Here is a 15450-nt window from a genome sequence, read left to right on the forward strand (position 1 = left end):
GGAATGTCGAGCATAGCTCCATTCACCATAAATAGCGTGCTGTGTTTGGAGAGTGTGAGCGGATAGCGTATGACTTTATGAGTCATGAGGAGTGTTTAGAGATCCGTTTATCCAATGCATTACTGATTATATATATGTTCCATGTCACATTATGCCAACATATCATTGTGTTTGCTTTGTGATATGTTTGATGCTATGCCATGGTTGCATGATTTAGTATGTTTTCTTTCAACTAAGGATTTTATGTCTAATTATGGCAACTCTTTATGCACTTATCGAGCTTTACCAAGTTCACACTTCTTACTTTACCTTATAGATAAATAGTTCGTGGGTTAGCAAGGAAGGTGGCCAATCAGTGATATATCATCGCAATACATTTTTTTAGAGTATGTGTGTTGAGCTTTTAAACTCTAAAGTGAAGGAAATGTGGGTCGTTCCAAGGGTTTAGTACTAGAATCAGACTTAGACTTAGACTTTTTTTTTAAAAAAAAATTCAACGGGTTGTAAACAAACATTTCAAAATGTTTAATTTTTTTGGGGGATTTGAATGCTTTCATTTTTGTTTGATTTCTTGTCTGGATGGTTTTATTAATAGTTTAATGTGATGATAATCAAACACATTTAACATATAGAATGCCACTTTTGCATTTTACGCGATTAAATCCTTTTTCTCAAATTGAGCTATTAAACAATTAAATTAAATCACGAAACTTTCACACATATGTAATCACATGTTGTAAACACCAAAAATAATATTAAACTAATTTTACAACCTCTAATTTGTGGTTTCAAAACCATTGTTTTGATTTAGCTAAAACCGGGTTGTTATAACTCTCCCCTTTTAGGGATTTTCGTCCCCGAAAATCTTACCAGTGAATAGGTTAGGATATTGCTTTCTCATAGCATCATCGGATTCCCATGTAGCTTCTTCAACCCCGTGTCGATGCCATAATACTTTTACAAGAGCAATTCTCTTATTTCTCAACTCTTTGATCTGACGGGCTAGAATTCGGATCGGTTATTAACTGTACGACAAGTCTAACTAAATTTCAATCTCAGTAGGGGAAATAACGTGTGACAGATCTAATTGATATCATCGTAGCATCGATACATAAAATACATTATGAATCTTTTCTAATTCAGGTGGCAACAACAATCTATAAGCAACTAGTCCGATACGCTCAATAATTTCATACGGCCCGATGAATCTCGGACTTCACTTGCCTATTCTGCCAAATCTAAGTATTTTCTTCCACGGAGATACTTTCAAAAACACTCGATCCCATGAAAAACGATTTCTGCCAAATCTATAAGTATGCGTACGATTTTTGACGATCTGACGCTGCTTTCAGACTATCGTGGATCACTTTAACTTTTTGTTTAGTCTCTTCAATCAAATCGACCTCGTGAATCTTATTCTCGTTGAGCTCAGTTCAATACAAAGGTGTTCGGCATTTGCGACCATATAAAGCTTTGTAAGGTGCCATTTTAATACTCGAATGAAAGCTGTTATTATACAAAAATTCAAACAAAGGCAAATACTTTTCCCATGTACCTTTAAACTCAAGAACGCAACATCGTAACATATCCTCAAGTATCTGAATAATTCATTCGGATTGACCATCTGTCTATGGGTGAAAAGCTGTACTGAAGTGTAGCTTTGTACCTAGTGCATCTTTTAGTTTCTTCCAAAACCATGATGTGAATCTCGGATCTCTATCCGAAACAATAGAAATAGGTACGCCGAGAAATCTCACAACCTTGGAAATATACAACTCAGCTAACTTATCAAGCGAATAGTCCATTCGTACTAGAATGAAATGAGCTGATTTCGCCAATCTGTCAACTATAACCCAGATCGCATCTTTCTTTTTCAGAGATAGGGACAATCCCGAGACAAAATCCATAGTCACTCTATCCCATTTCCACTCAGGAATCATAATCGGCTGCAATAAACCAGATGGTACCTGATACTCAGTTTTAACTTGTTGACATATCAAACATTTAGAAACGAAGATGTCACGTTTCATGCCAGCCACCAGTAAAGCTATTTCAGATCGTTATCGTGCTTCCCGGATGAACAGACAAACGACTACTGTGAGCTTTATTTAAAATCATCAGAATCAACTCTAAATTTCTTGGTACACATATTCGGCCTCTGAATCTTAAACAATCATTAGCATCAACTTAAAACTCTAAATCAAAATTCAAATCAAATTAAGCCCGTTTTGCTAACAATTCATTATCAACTTTCTAAGCTTCGCAAATCTGCTGCATAAATAACGGTCTTGCTTTCAACTCAGCTATAATCGAGCCGTTATCAAATAGAGCTAACTTAGTATTCATTGCACATAGAGTAAAAAAATATTTTCAACTTAAAGCATCAGCAACAACATTGGCTTTTCCCGGATGGTAGTCAATCACTAGCTCGTAATCTTTTAACAATTCCAACCATCTTCGCTATAGTAGATATAGATCTTTCTGATTCATCAAATATTTTAAGCTCTTGTGATCAAAATAAGCATGACATTTCTCACTGAATAGATAGTGACGCCAAATCTTCAACGCGAACACGATAGCTACTAATTCCAAATCGTGCGTCGGGTAATTCTTTTCATGCGGCTTTAATTGTCTCGAGGCGTAAGCTATGACTTTGCCTTCCTGCATCAAAACACAGCCCAAACCATTCAACGATGCATCACTATAGATTACGAATTCTTTACTCGATTTTGGTTGTACTAACACTGGAGCTTCAGTCAATAGAGCTTTCAGCTGATCAAAACTTTTCTGGCACTTGTCTGACCACTCGAACTTAACATCTTTCTGAAGTAGTCTTGTCAACGGAGTTCCAATCATTGAAAAAACCCTTTACGAATCATCTGTAATAACTGAAAAGTCCCAAAAAATTTCAGACTTCGGATACATTTTTCAAAAGCTTCCAATCCAATATTGCCAAAATTTTACTCGGATCAACTCGAATACCCGATGTTGACACAATATGCCCTAGAAAACCAACTTCTTGTAACTAAAACTCACATTTACTGAACTTTTCAAATAGATGTTTATTTCGCAAAGTGTAACACCCCTTACTCGTATTCGACACTAGAATAGGGTATGAGGCATTACTAGAACACATACACTTGCGAACGTATTTAACCGAGTTATAAAATTTCATCTAAATTAAAACTTTCAAAATTATTAACATGCTTTTATAACTCTTCACAATATATCCTCAAAACATTATAATCATAATAAAATTGGGCCTACGAGACCCGATACATACTTATGCAATTCAATGCTTCGTTTTCATTTCATTCAATTCGCAATTTCTCATGCTCACAATTTAAATCATATCACTAGCAATTTCTATTTAATTCACGTACAATTCAATGTCACTAAGTTTAACACTAATACGTATTTACCATTTAACTCAACGTTTATCGATTATACCATTCATTAACACATTTATGAAATTCTCAATTTTGCAATGAAAATATCACTTTAGCTTAAATAACATCATCCTAGTATAAATACACAACCACTTATCCATTTACTTTAATTCTTTTGGGCCCATTTGTCACTTACCATCCTTGATCAAAATTAAGGAACGGTTACGGAAAATTGAGTACTTCACTTTCACTTTGCCATAGTATAACTATGGTCTTACGTATGATCACTTATCACTTGTCCTTGATCAGATAAGTGTAGCTAGGCTACCACTTATCACTTTTTCACTTGATCAGATAAGTGTAGCTAAAGCTACCACTTATCACTTTTTCACTTGATCAGATAAGTGTAGCTGAGGCTACCACTTATCACTTTGTCACTTGATCAGATAAGTGTAGCTAAAGCTACCACTTATCACTTTGTCACTTGATCAGATAAGTATAGCACTTATCACTTTTTCACTTGATCAGATAAGTGTAGCTAAAGCTACCACTTATCACTTTATCTCTTGATCAGAAGTACTCAAATCCGGCGTTCCGCTTAATTTGATCATTTATTCGATTTTCGCATTTTTATTTTACTCTCATTTCAACACTAAATACATTTCATCATACAATATATATTTCATGAAATTAACACTTAATCATTAAATTTCAGCCATATGAACTTATTATTTCATCATCTTTCCACACTCGTTTTCTATGCACATCACATAATATATAAACATATCATTCAACCATAGTCGCAAGCTAGTGTATTTAAACATAACTCTTTTTGGGGCTAACCACATGATAAACCATTTCAATGATAACTTATAAATTTAACATAGCATAATCTAGCCACTACTTGGCCAAAGCCTAAGCATATTCACCAAATATGTCAGCCAAATACACATATAGTATAAGCATTATAAGCATGGATGAGCACAACACTTACTCATGTGTCAGGCTTACCAACATGTGTTAATTCATAAACCATTCATGACATTATTTCATGCCAATCATATACCGAATATACCATACACACATACTATGAAACTTTATTTTCACACATGAGCTTAAACCATGACCAATAATGCACAAATATAAGCATCATTTCTATTTCATCGTTTATCAATTATAATCAAGAATATGACCAATTATACACAAATCATTCATATATTTCTAAATTTTCCTCCTCCTCCTCTCCATTCCACATCCTTAATGTGTATAACACACTTAAACAACATTATTCATACTTTCACTATTTTCTTGTATGTAAAATTCAAGCTATCCGTCTGAGTCAGAGTAACTAAATTATTTTTATCTAGAGTTATAGAGCTCCAAATTAAGATCCGTAAATTTTTCCTGAAACTAGACTCACATATCTTCTTACCATAAAATTTTCAGAATTTTTGGTTCATCAAAATAGTACATTTTATTCTTTAAATTTTCCCATATTTCGTTGTCTAATAGTTCCGACCACTCTTCACTAAAAATTAATTATCTCATTGTAAAAAATTCGGATGATGTTTCTGTTTATTTCTTATGAAAATAGACTCATTAAGGATTCTAACCATATAAATTATAACTCATAATCATTTTTGTAAAATTTTTAATGATTTTACAAAATAAAAACAGGGGAACCCGAATTCATTCTGACCTTGTCTCATAAAATCTATTATATCTCATGATTTATAATTCCACTGCTTACACCGTTTCTTTTATAAGAAACTAGACTCAATAAGCTTTAATTTCATATTTTATTCACCCTCTAATTCAATTCCAAAAATTTTTGGTGATTTTTCAAAGTTATACTACTGCTGCTGTCCAAAACTACTTTAGTGCAAAATGCTGATTTCCATTTTGCCCCAAATTTCACAGTTTATACAATTTGGTCCTTTCTCAATTAATCCCTCAATTAATCTAATTTTCTCAATTAATCTAATTTTCTTAATTAATACTTTCCCTAGACATTATAAGTTGTATCACAAGTATTGAAATTAAAATTTCCACATATAACTCTATCTTCAAACTCTTTTACTATTAGGTCCCAAACATTCACTTTCTATTCAATTCTTTCAATAAAATCAGCATATGAACAATTTAAAGCTCTAATTCCATGCTAAATAATCATATACTTCCAGCATGTATTCATAGCAACTTTCAAATTCTTTCATAGAATCAAAAACTAATGAATTCAACAAGTGGGCCTAGTTGTAAAAGTCCCAAAAACACAAAAATTTCAAGAAATAATCAAGAATTGAACTTACCTGCAGTAAAAATATGAAGAACCAGCTTGAAGAAACCCTTCTATGGTGTTTTAGCTGATGAGAATGCTGAAAAATGAAGTGAAATCTAGATAATTCCACTTTGGTCCTAACTTTATTAAGCAAATTTTGCAATATTCCAATTTTACCCTTAATTCTCCTGACTTTCTTGCTGATTTCATGCCTTTGCCGTCCAGCCCAAATAGACCTTGGGTCTATTTTCCTTTTAAGTCCTCTTCCTTTTATCATTTAAGCTATTTAATCATTTCCTATAATTTTGCATTTGTTACAATTTAGTCCTTTTTGTTCAATTAATTATTGGAACTTTAAAATTTTCTTGACGAAACTTTAATACTAACTTTTTAACACTCCATAAATATTTATAAATATTTATAAAAATACTTATGGCTCGGTTTAAAATCTCTGATGTCTTAATACCTCGTTTTCGATTCTAATTATTTTAATATTTATTTCTAGTGCACTATTCACTATTTAAAAATTTTTCCTAACTTCACATTTAACTTATACTCACTAAATTAATAATATTTTCTACTCATTTTTCAAATTTAGTGATCTCGAATCACCGTTCTGACACCTTTAAAAATTCAGGCCATTACATTTTTCCTCGTCGGATTTGTGGTCCCGAAACCACTGTTCCGACTAGAAACAAAATCGGGCTGTTACACAAAGTCTATAGCACTATTCTTAGATGTTCAGCATGCTCAGATTCATCATGGGAATAGATCAAGATGTCATCTATAAACACAGCAACAAATCTATCCAAATACGATTTGAAGATCTGATTCATTAGGTCCATAAAAGCAACAAGTGCATTCGTTAGTCCGAAAGACATAACTAGAAACTCATAATGTTCGTACCTCATTCGGAAAGTAGTTTTCGGTACATCGGAGTCTTTAACTCGCAGCTGATAATAACCCGACCTCAAATTTATCTTTGAAAACACTGTAGCCCCTTTCAGCTGATCGAACAAATCATCTATACGTGGCAGAGGATGTTTATTCTTGATAGTCGCTTTATTGAGCTGTCAATAATCAATGCACATTCTCATATAGTTTCGTCTTTCTTTTTCACAAACAAAACCGATGCACCCTAGGGAGAAACACTCGGTCATGCGAAACCTCTATCTGTCAACTCTTGCAACTGAGCTTTCAACTCTTTTAATTCGGTTAGTGCCATTCTGTACGGAGCTATCGATATCAGAGTTGTTCCCAGCACTAACTCAATATCAAATTCAACTTCTCTGATCTGTGGCAAACCTGGTAAACTTTTCAGGAAACACATCCGAGTATTCACACACAACTGGTACTGATTCAATTTTCCTTTCGCTCACTTTAGAGTCGAGTATATAGGCAAAGTAAGCTTTAGAACCCTTTCTCACATATTTTCGAGCTAACATCGAAGAAATCATTACCGGTAAACCATTCAAATCATTTGATTCAATCCGGATAATCTTATTATTCTAACATTTCAAATCAATCGTCTTCTGTTTGAAGTTTACAATAGCATCGTGCAGTGTTAACCAATCCATACCCAGAATTATATCGAATTCGTCGAATGACAACAACATCAAATCGACCAGAAAACAGAAATCTCGAGTCATCAACGGACAGTTCTTGCATACTTTATCAACCAAAACACACCTGCCTAAGGGGTTCGATACTCTAATCACAAATTCAGTAGACTCTACAGGCAAAGTCTTACTGGATACTAAAGTCTCACATACATAAGAATGAGTTGACCCTGGATCGATCAATGCAACAACACTAATATCATAAAGAGTGAAAGTACCGGTAATAACATCTAGTGACGAAGCTTCTTCGCGAGCGCGAATAGCATAAGTTCTGGCAGGTGCGCGGGGTTCAGATCTAACAGCAGTATCTTTAGTTCCTCTCTGGTTGCCACTCACATTACCCGTGTTTCTAGGTGGTCTACCTCTAGCTGCAATGTTACTCGGCCTCCCATTCTGCACTGTATCTTGCTCGGCCAACTCAGGAAATTCACAGATGAAATGATCTAATGATCCACATTTGAAACAAGCTCGATCATTCAATTTACAATTGTTGGGATGTCATTTACCGCAATGTTTGCACTCAGGTTTATTCGGTCTGACATTTCCAACACTAGCAATTGAAGTAGCTTTCGAGCTCACAGGTGGTCTGTCTCGATCTCATCTAGAATAACCCACAGTAGCCTTTGAATAGCTAAAATCATCTCGGAACTTCTTTGATGCTAACTGAAATGACTTACTCAATGATCTTTTTCGCGAATCTCTAGCTTCAAAATCAGCTTTTCTTTTCTCTTTCCCAAGTTTTTCAGCTTTACATTCTCGTTCGACGAGTACCACAAACTCTTTTATTTTCAGAATCCTGACTAACACCTTAATGTCTTCATTGAAACTGTCTTCAAATCTTTTACACATTATAGCTTCAGTCGAAACACATTCCCGGGTATATCTGCTGAGTCTCACAAATTCCTGTTCATATTCTGTCACTGTCATGCGACCCTGTTTTAACTCAAGGAATTCTTTGTGTTTTTGATCTATAAATCTCTGACTGATATATTTATTCCAGAATTCAGTCTGAAAAAACTCTCAGGTAACCCATTCCTTTCGAACCACTGATACTAGTGTATTCCACCTGTGATATGCAGTGTCCCTTAACAAAGATACAACACATTTAATACATTCATCAGGAGTACAAGATATTCATCGAACACCCGAACTGTATTATCAAGCCAGAATTCAGCTTGCTCAGCATCATCATCAACATTAGCTCTGAACTCTTCGGCCCCATATTTTCTAATTTCATCAACCGGAGGCTAATTTAATCACATCGGATTAGTAACTTGAGGTATCACAGGAACTTACGGAGGTGAAGGTTGTTGAACAGCCAGATTCATTCGAACGAACTCTGTAAACCACTCATTCATCATTTGGAGGAAGGCTTGCATTGCCTCTCATTTGTGGCTACTAGCAACAATTCTAGAATCAGATTGCACTGCCCCTTGAGTGGGAACGGGTGCATTACTTTCCACACCGTCAGCTACGGCTCTATTGAGATCCATTTACTATACAAAAACACATTTTAATTGTCAGGAATCATCACACTATCGCAGCTTATATATATGGCATGTATAGCTAGACTCACACGCGCTACGTTAGTCCTAGAACTGACTAAACGGTAACTCTAATACCAATAAAATGTAACACCCCTAACCCGTATCTGTAGTCAAATGAGGGTTACGAGGCATTACCAAACAAAATATAATTCATCACGATCATTTATTACAATTCATGCATAACATACCATTTATGTCCATACCTAGATAACCATCCAATAAATTATAAAACATATTTGTACTTTGCCATCACAAACCATACCTAAACAACCAATATGCAAGCAATCACTTATACATAATTTAGTTTATGGGAATATATGCATTATAGTAAAAAACACATCCATCAACTAAATCGTTACTCAACCAAAACATATAACCAATACACCATACATATATATCACGAAACATACTTCCCAAAATGAGCTTATATTATGACCGAGTATACACAAACATTAACATCATTACCAACCCATTTTCGCATGGCCACATATATAAATATCAAAAGAACCATATCGAAACTAGCCTATACATGCCATAAGTCGAAAGTAAAAACTTTTAAAGTACCGAAATAGCGATCGAAAGTGTGACGATGTTCCAGGATGGTCCCCGAACTTGAGCTAGCTTTCAAAATCTATAAAATAATAAAAAGACACACAAAATAATGTTTGAAAGCTTAGTAAGTCATAAGCAATTAATTCAACACGAGAACATATATAATTTAATTCAAAATAGGTTGAAATTTAGCTAATATCATACATTAATAAAATCACTTAACTCATATATTCCAAATTACCATATTAAATCACTTCACTTACCTTATTTTTTTTTCAATAAACATATAAACCTCATACGTACCTAAGCCATTCAACTCAAATTCACATTCGAATTTGTTAAGTACACACAGAAATTATATAAAGCTCGTACAATGCCATATCCCAAATATGGCCTTATATGTTAAAGCATATCGATGCCACTGTCCCAGACAGGGTCTTATACAAATCATATACGATGCCAATGTCCCAGACATGGTCTTACATGAAATCACACCTCAGAAGTCCTAATATCATGTCATCAATATCAAATTCATTTTCTAAGGTTCATTCGGAGCTATAGACTTCTTAATTAAATCATTTCATGCACGAAAATAGTCATCCAATGCTCAAATCAATTAAGCAATATATATTCATATACGAACCAAATTCGGCAATGTATATCTATATACAAATAAAATCGATAATGTATAACCATATACGAATCAAGTTCGGCAATGTATAATCATATACAAATTAAATTCAGCAATGTATAACCATATACGAATCAATTCGGCAACTTATATCCATATACAATTCAATTTCAACAGTGTATAACCATTTACAAATTAATTTCAGCAATATATAATCATATACAAATCAATTCGGTAACTTATATCCATATACAATTCAATTTCAACAATGTATAACCATGTACAAATTAATTTCAGCAATTTATATCCATATACAATTCAATTTCAACAATGTATAACCATGTACAAATTAATTTCAGCAATATATAATCATATACAAATCAATTCGACAACTTATATCCATATACAATTCAAGTTCAATAATGTATAACCATGTACAAATTAAATTCAGCAATATATAATCATATACAAATCAATTCGACAACTTATATCCATATACAATTTAATTTCAAAAATGTATAACCATGTACAAATTAATTTCAGCAATGTACAATCATATACAAATCAATTAGGCAACTTATATCTATATGCAAATCAATTTCGACAATGTATAACTATAAACAATTCGAATTCAGAAATATATAAAACAATCAAATTCGGCAATGTATATCTATAATTAATCAAATTCAAAAATGTATAAAACATATACATTTAAATTCAAAAACATTTATTTACTTATGAACTTACCTTGTTTTCGGGATAAACGGAATGGGTCGACTATTCGATAATCTTTGATTTTCCCCGATCTGAATCTGGCTTCTTTCGTTCTTGATCTATATACATTCAAAATTAACTCATTTATTCATCAAATCATTCAATTTAGTCCACAAACACATATTTGGACATTTTTACACTTTAGCCCCTAAAGTTCCACATTTATTCAATTTAGTCCCTATTTCACAAATACACAAAATTCATTCAATTTAATACCTTCCTAAGCTAGTCAAATTTTCCTTTCCTAGTGCACATATCAGCTCATGTTTATCATTTATTCACACATTTAACCACACTTTTCACAAATAAATCCCTATTTGACATTTTTGTCAAAAATCACTTAACAAAATATGATAATCTATCAAAAAATATCTATTTTTCACCATCAAACATTTAAAAGCTTAAGCATGCATCAATGGCACTTCACAAAATCATCAACAAACTCAAAAATTAGGGCACGAGCTAGCTAATACTCGATGCAACGATCACAGAAACATAAAAATCATCAAAAACCGAACAAAATTCATACCTTAATTAAGAATTAAAGGTGCCGAACCCTAAAGCTTGAAGATAGCTTTCTTTTTCTTCAAAATTCGGTGCAAAAAGATGATCCATGGCTACCATTTTGTTTCATTTTAATTTAATTAAACTTAAATCACAAATTACCTAATTAACCTTAATGAAATAACATTAAATATATATAATGGTTGTCCATAAATGTCAACTTACACAACCAAGGGTCTAATATCATCATAAGGACCTTTGGTTTAATAAATCGTAGCATTAAACACATTTAACATATAGAATGCCACTTTTGCATTTTACGCGATTGAGTCTATTTTCTCAAATTGAGCTATTAAATGATAAAATTAGATCACGAAACTTTCACACATATATAATGACATGCCATAAACGCTAAAAATAATATTAAACTAATTTTAAAACCTCAAATTTGTGGTTCCAAAATCATTGTTCTGATTTAGCTAAAACCGGGCTGTTGCAAGGTGAGTGATTGGGATTGCGGCTCTTAGGCACGATTCTTAAGGTTGAATAGGATCTTAGGTTGTGCAGTAACCTAATCTATGCTTCAAGAGTAAGTATTCTTACTTGAATTACGTACTATGATATTCGATGCTTGTTTATTGTGATATGTGAATCATGTGAAATATTAAGCATGTGTTATGTGTAAATGAAAATGATTGATAAGTGCTTGTTGGTTTTATGGACACTTAAAGAATTTAATATGATTATGGCTCTTTTGAGCAATTGTGATAGCATTTGAGAGTGCATTAAAAATGTTGAGAAAGTGTTGTTAACAAGTGAAAGTTTGTATAAAACGGTGAGTGAATATGTGTATAAGTGGATATGTTGGCATTGTGATTATTTGGAACCATTGGATATCATTGGCATGTCATATGATTTTGAGTACTAACCATTTTTATTATGTGTTAGGGCATTGTAGCCCGGAGATAGCATTGGAGAGATAAGGGAATGTCGAGCATAGCTCCATTCACCGTAAATAGCGTGGTGTGTTTGGAGAGTGTGAGCAGATAGCGTATGACTTTATGAGTCATGAGGAGTGTTTAGAGATCCGTTTATCCAATGCATTACTGATTATATATATGTTCCATGTCACATTATGCCAATATATCATTGTGTTTGCTTTGTGATATGTTTGATGCTATGCCATAGTTGCATGATTTAGTATGTTTTCTTTCAACTAAGGATTTTATGTCTAATTGTGGCAACTCTTTGTGCACTTATCGAGCTTTACCAAGTTCACACTTCTTACTTTACCTTATAGATAAATAGTTCGTAGGTTAGCAAGGAAGGTGGCTAATCAGTGATCTATCATCGCAAGGCATTTTTTTAGAGTATGTGTGTTGAGCTTTTAAACTCTAAAGTGAAGGAAATGTGGGTCGTTCCAAGGGTTTAGTACTAGAATTAGACTTAGACTTTTTTTAAAAAAAAATCAACGGGTTGTAAACAGACATTTCAAAATGTTTAATTTTTTAGGGGGATTTAAATGTTTTAATTTTTGTTTGATTTCTTGTCTAGATGGTTTTATTACTATTTTAATGTGATGATAATCAAATGAACTAATGATTTTTTTTGTAGTTAAGGGATACCGCCGAGTATTAAAGTACGCCCTATACCTTCAATTATGTGAATGAAATAATTAATTTAGAAGAGCATGCACTTAGGACTAATTTCTCTATGAAATACTCCACAAATGTGTGGTGTGTATGGTTGGTTGGTGTGGTTCGTAAAGTTTTAAATGGAGAGTCACCTCAGCAACTAATGTGACATTCAAAATTCAGGTCGAACCGTCCTGGCCGGGTTTAGAGTGTCACATCCATTGTTTTGCTTTTCTTTTTTGTAGATCGTTGATTATCTAACGCGTCGAGTGGATCATGTTGGAGCTCACACTATCCTCTTTTCGATTCAGTAGAATTTTGATCATTTTGTCTCGGTTATATATGGCATATAGTTAGGTGGTTGTATAGGTTCAACTTGAATGGCTACATGTTTTATACATAAGTGTAATTGCATATATATGTTGATTTTGAGACTTATTGCCTTAGTCTCTATATGATATTTAGTATTGAGGATTGTAATAGTTATGAATGTGTGTATAGTTGTTTTGGTATACCATAATTGTTGACATAAAGAGAATTTTGAATGTGGATTGTACGATGCTCCTAAGTGTATTTTGAAAATGGTATTGATGTGGAAATGACATAAGGTACATATAAGTCTTTGTTGTGGAATTGATACCAAATTTTTACATTGTTGGTTTTGGTAATATGGCCATTTATAGGTGGTTGGAATTTGATGTTTTGATTGCATATAATGCACATATGTGGTAATAATCTAAACCGGCATGAGTTGAGATTAATTATTTAAGTTGATTCATGATATGTGATGGTGCCATTGAGGCATATTGATTAGATGATTAAGGGGTTGATATGGTATGTTTTTGGATTATTCTGAACATGTTTACCATTGGCTAAATTGTATTTTGAATTTGTCTTTTTAGGTTGAAAATTGAAGCATGTACCAAATGACATATTTTGTACCACACAGCCTGTCCGCATGGCCATGTGTTACACACGGGATGGTGACACGATCGTGTGTCCACTAGAAAATAGGAAGCTTTAGAAGCACACGGTTCCTGATTGTCATATAGGTTTTTCCACATGCTTGTGTGAGTACTGTAGATTTGGTCATTTAGTTTTTCACACAGTCTCAGTTGGTTACACGACCCAACCACACGGTCATGTGAATTTTCTAGAAAAATATGTGTTTTAACTCACACGACCTCAATGAGTTACACGGTCTGGATACACAGCTGTACGACTCAAGTTTTACATGATCACATTTTGTTACATTGCTTGGGCACAAGGTCGTATGACCCTTGTTTCGAAAATTTTCCCTACTTTTTGAAAAGTTTTGAATTTGGTCCTTGTTCATTCTTGGGTAAAATTTAGAGCTTTTGTAAGCTCATTTGAGACTTAAAAATGTTTAAAATAATATTGAATGCTTGATATGATTGAAGTTACTATAATTTGACTGTTAATTTTTCTATTTTATATTGTAACATTCCGTAACTCGATCTCGGTGATGGGAACAAGCCAGAGGTGTTACAGAATAAATTTGGTTGTAATTGATGCTTTGATATAATTGATGGTGGAAAAAGGTGATTGTTTGTATTCATGTATGCTTGACATAGATTTATGATTTGTTAATTGAATATGTCATTGTGATAAGTATAAGAAAGTAATATAAATTGGTATGCCAAAGTTACATGTAACATTTGATGATCTTATACATTGTTTAAGCTCACCTTGTTGATGTTTGAATGCCTTGTACTAGCCAACATTATGCGAAACTAAGGTTTGCTTTCATGCTTAAATAAGAACAAGGCAAGTATAATATTTTTCAATTGAACTTACTAAGCATTCTATATGCTTACTCTAGTTGTTTCCTTCCCTTATAGATCATCACCTTACGGAACTCCCAAGTTAGATTAGAGAAAAGCTCACACTATCATCAAATCGATAAAGGTATGCTCATTTTATCTATAATGTTATGGCATGTATATAGGATCAATATGCCATTTGAATTGTTAACATAATGTATGTACTAAGGATGTGGTTTTGGTAATGTTTGTGTTTGCACTTTCTAGTTTATCATTTGGCTAAGTTGATGCTTGGTTTGAATATGATAAATGCCAATTGTACTTATGGACCTAAATTATTTAAATACCTTAAGTTTTTAAATGAAACATATGATCATGTAATGGTAGAAGTAGGGCTTGGAATATTGAAGTTCAATAGGTGATTAAGTTTTGTGAATCATGAATTGTAAAATGTGGTAATTGGTGATTTGGCCTAGTTAGTTAATGTTATGTTTTGTTTGAATTGGTTAATTGATGTGAATTTGAAGTTAGCAAACTTAAATGAAAGTTCAAATATGTTTGGCTGATGACTTGAAATAGGTAGCAATGTGATTTATGCCAAAACAGAGGCAACATCGCGACCTTGAATCCTCGATGTTGCAACATGGCTCGACAGTGAGTGGTGTCACGACATAGAGATGCTTGACGTTGCGACGTAACTCATTGAGTTGACGATGTTGTGACGTGGGAATTATGAAG

The sequence above is a fragment of the Gossypium hirsutum genome, chromosome D06 (genome assembly GCF_007990345.1).
Source record: "Gossypium hirsutum isolate 1008001.06 chromosome D06, Gossypium_hirsutum_v2.1, whole genome shotgun sequence".
Classification (NCBI taxonomy): domain Eukaryota; kingdom Viridiplantae; phylum Streptophyta; class Magnoliopsida; order Malvales; family Malvaceae; genus Gossypium; species Gossypium hirsutum.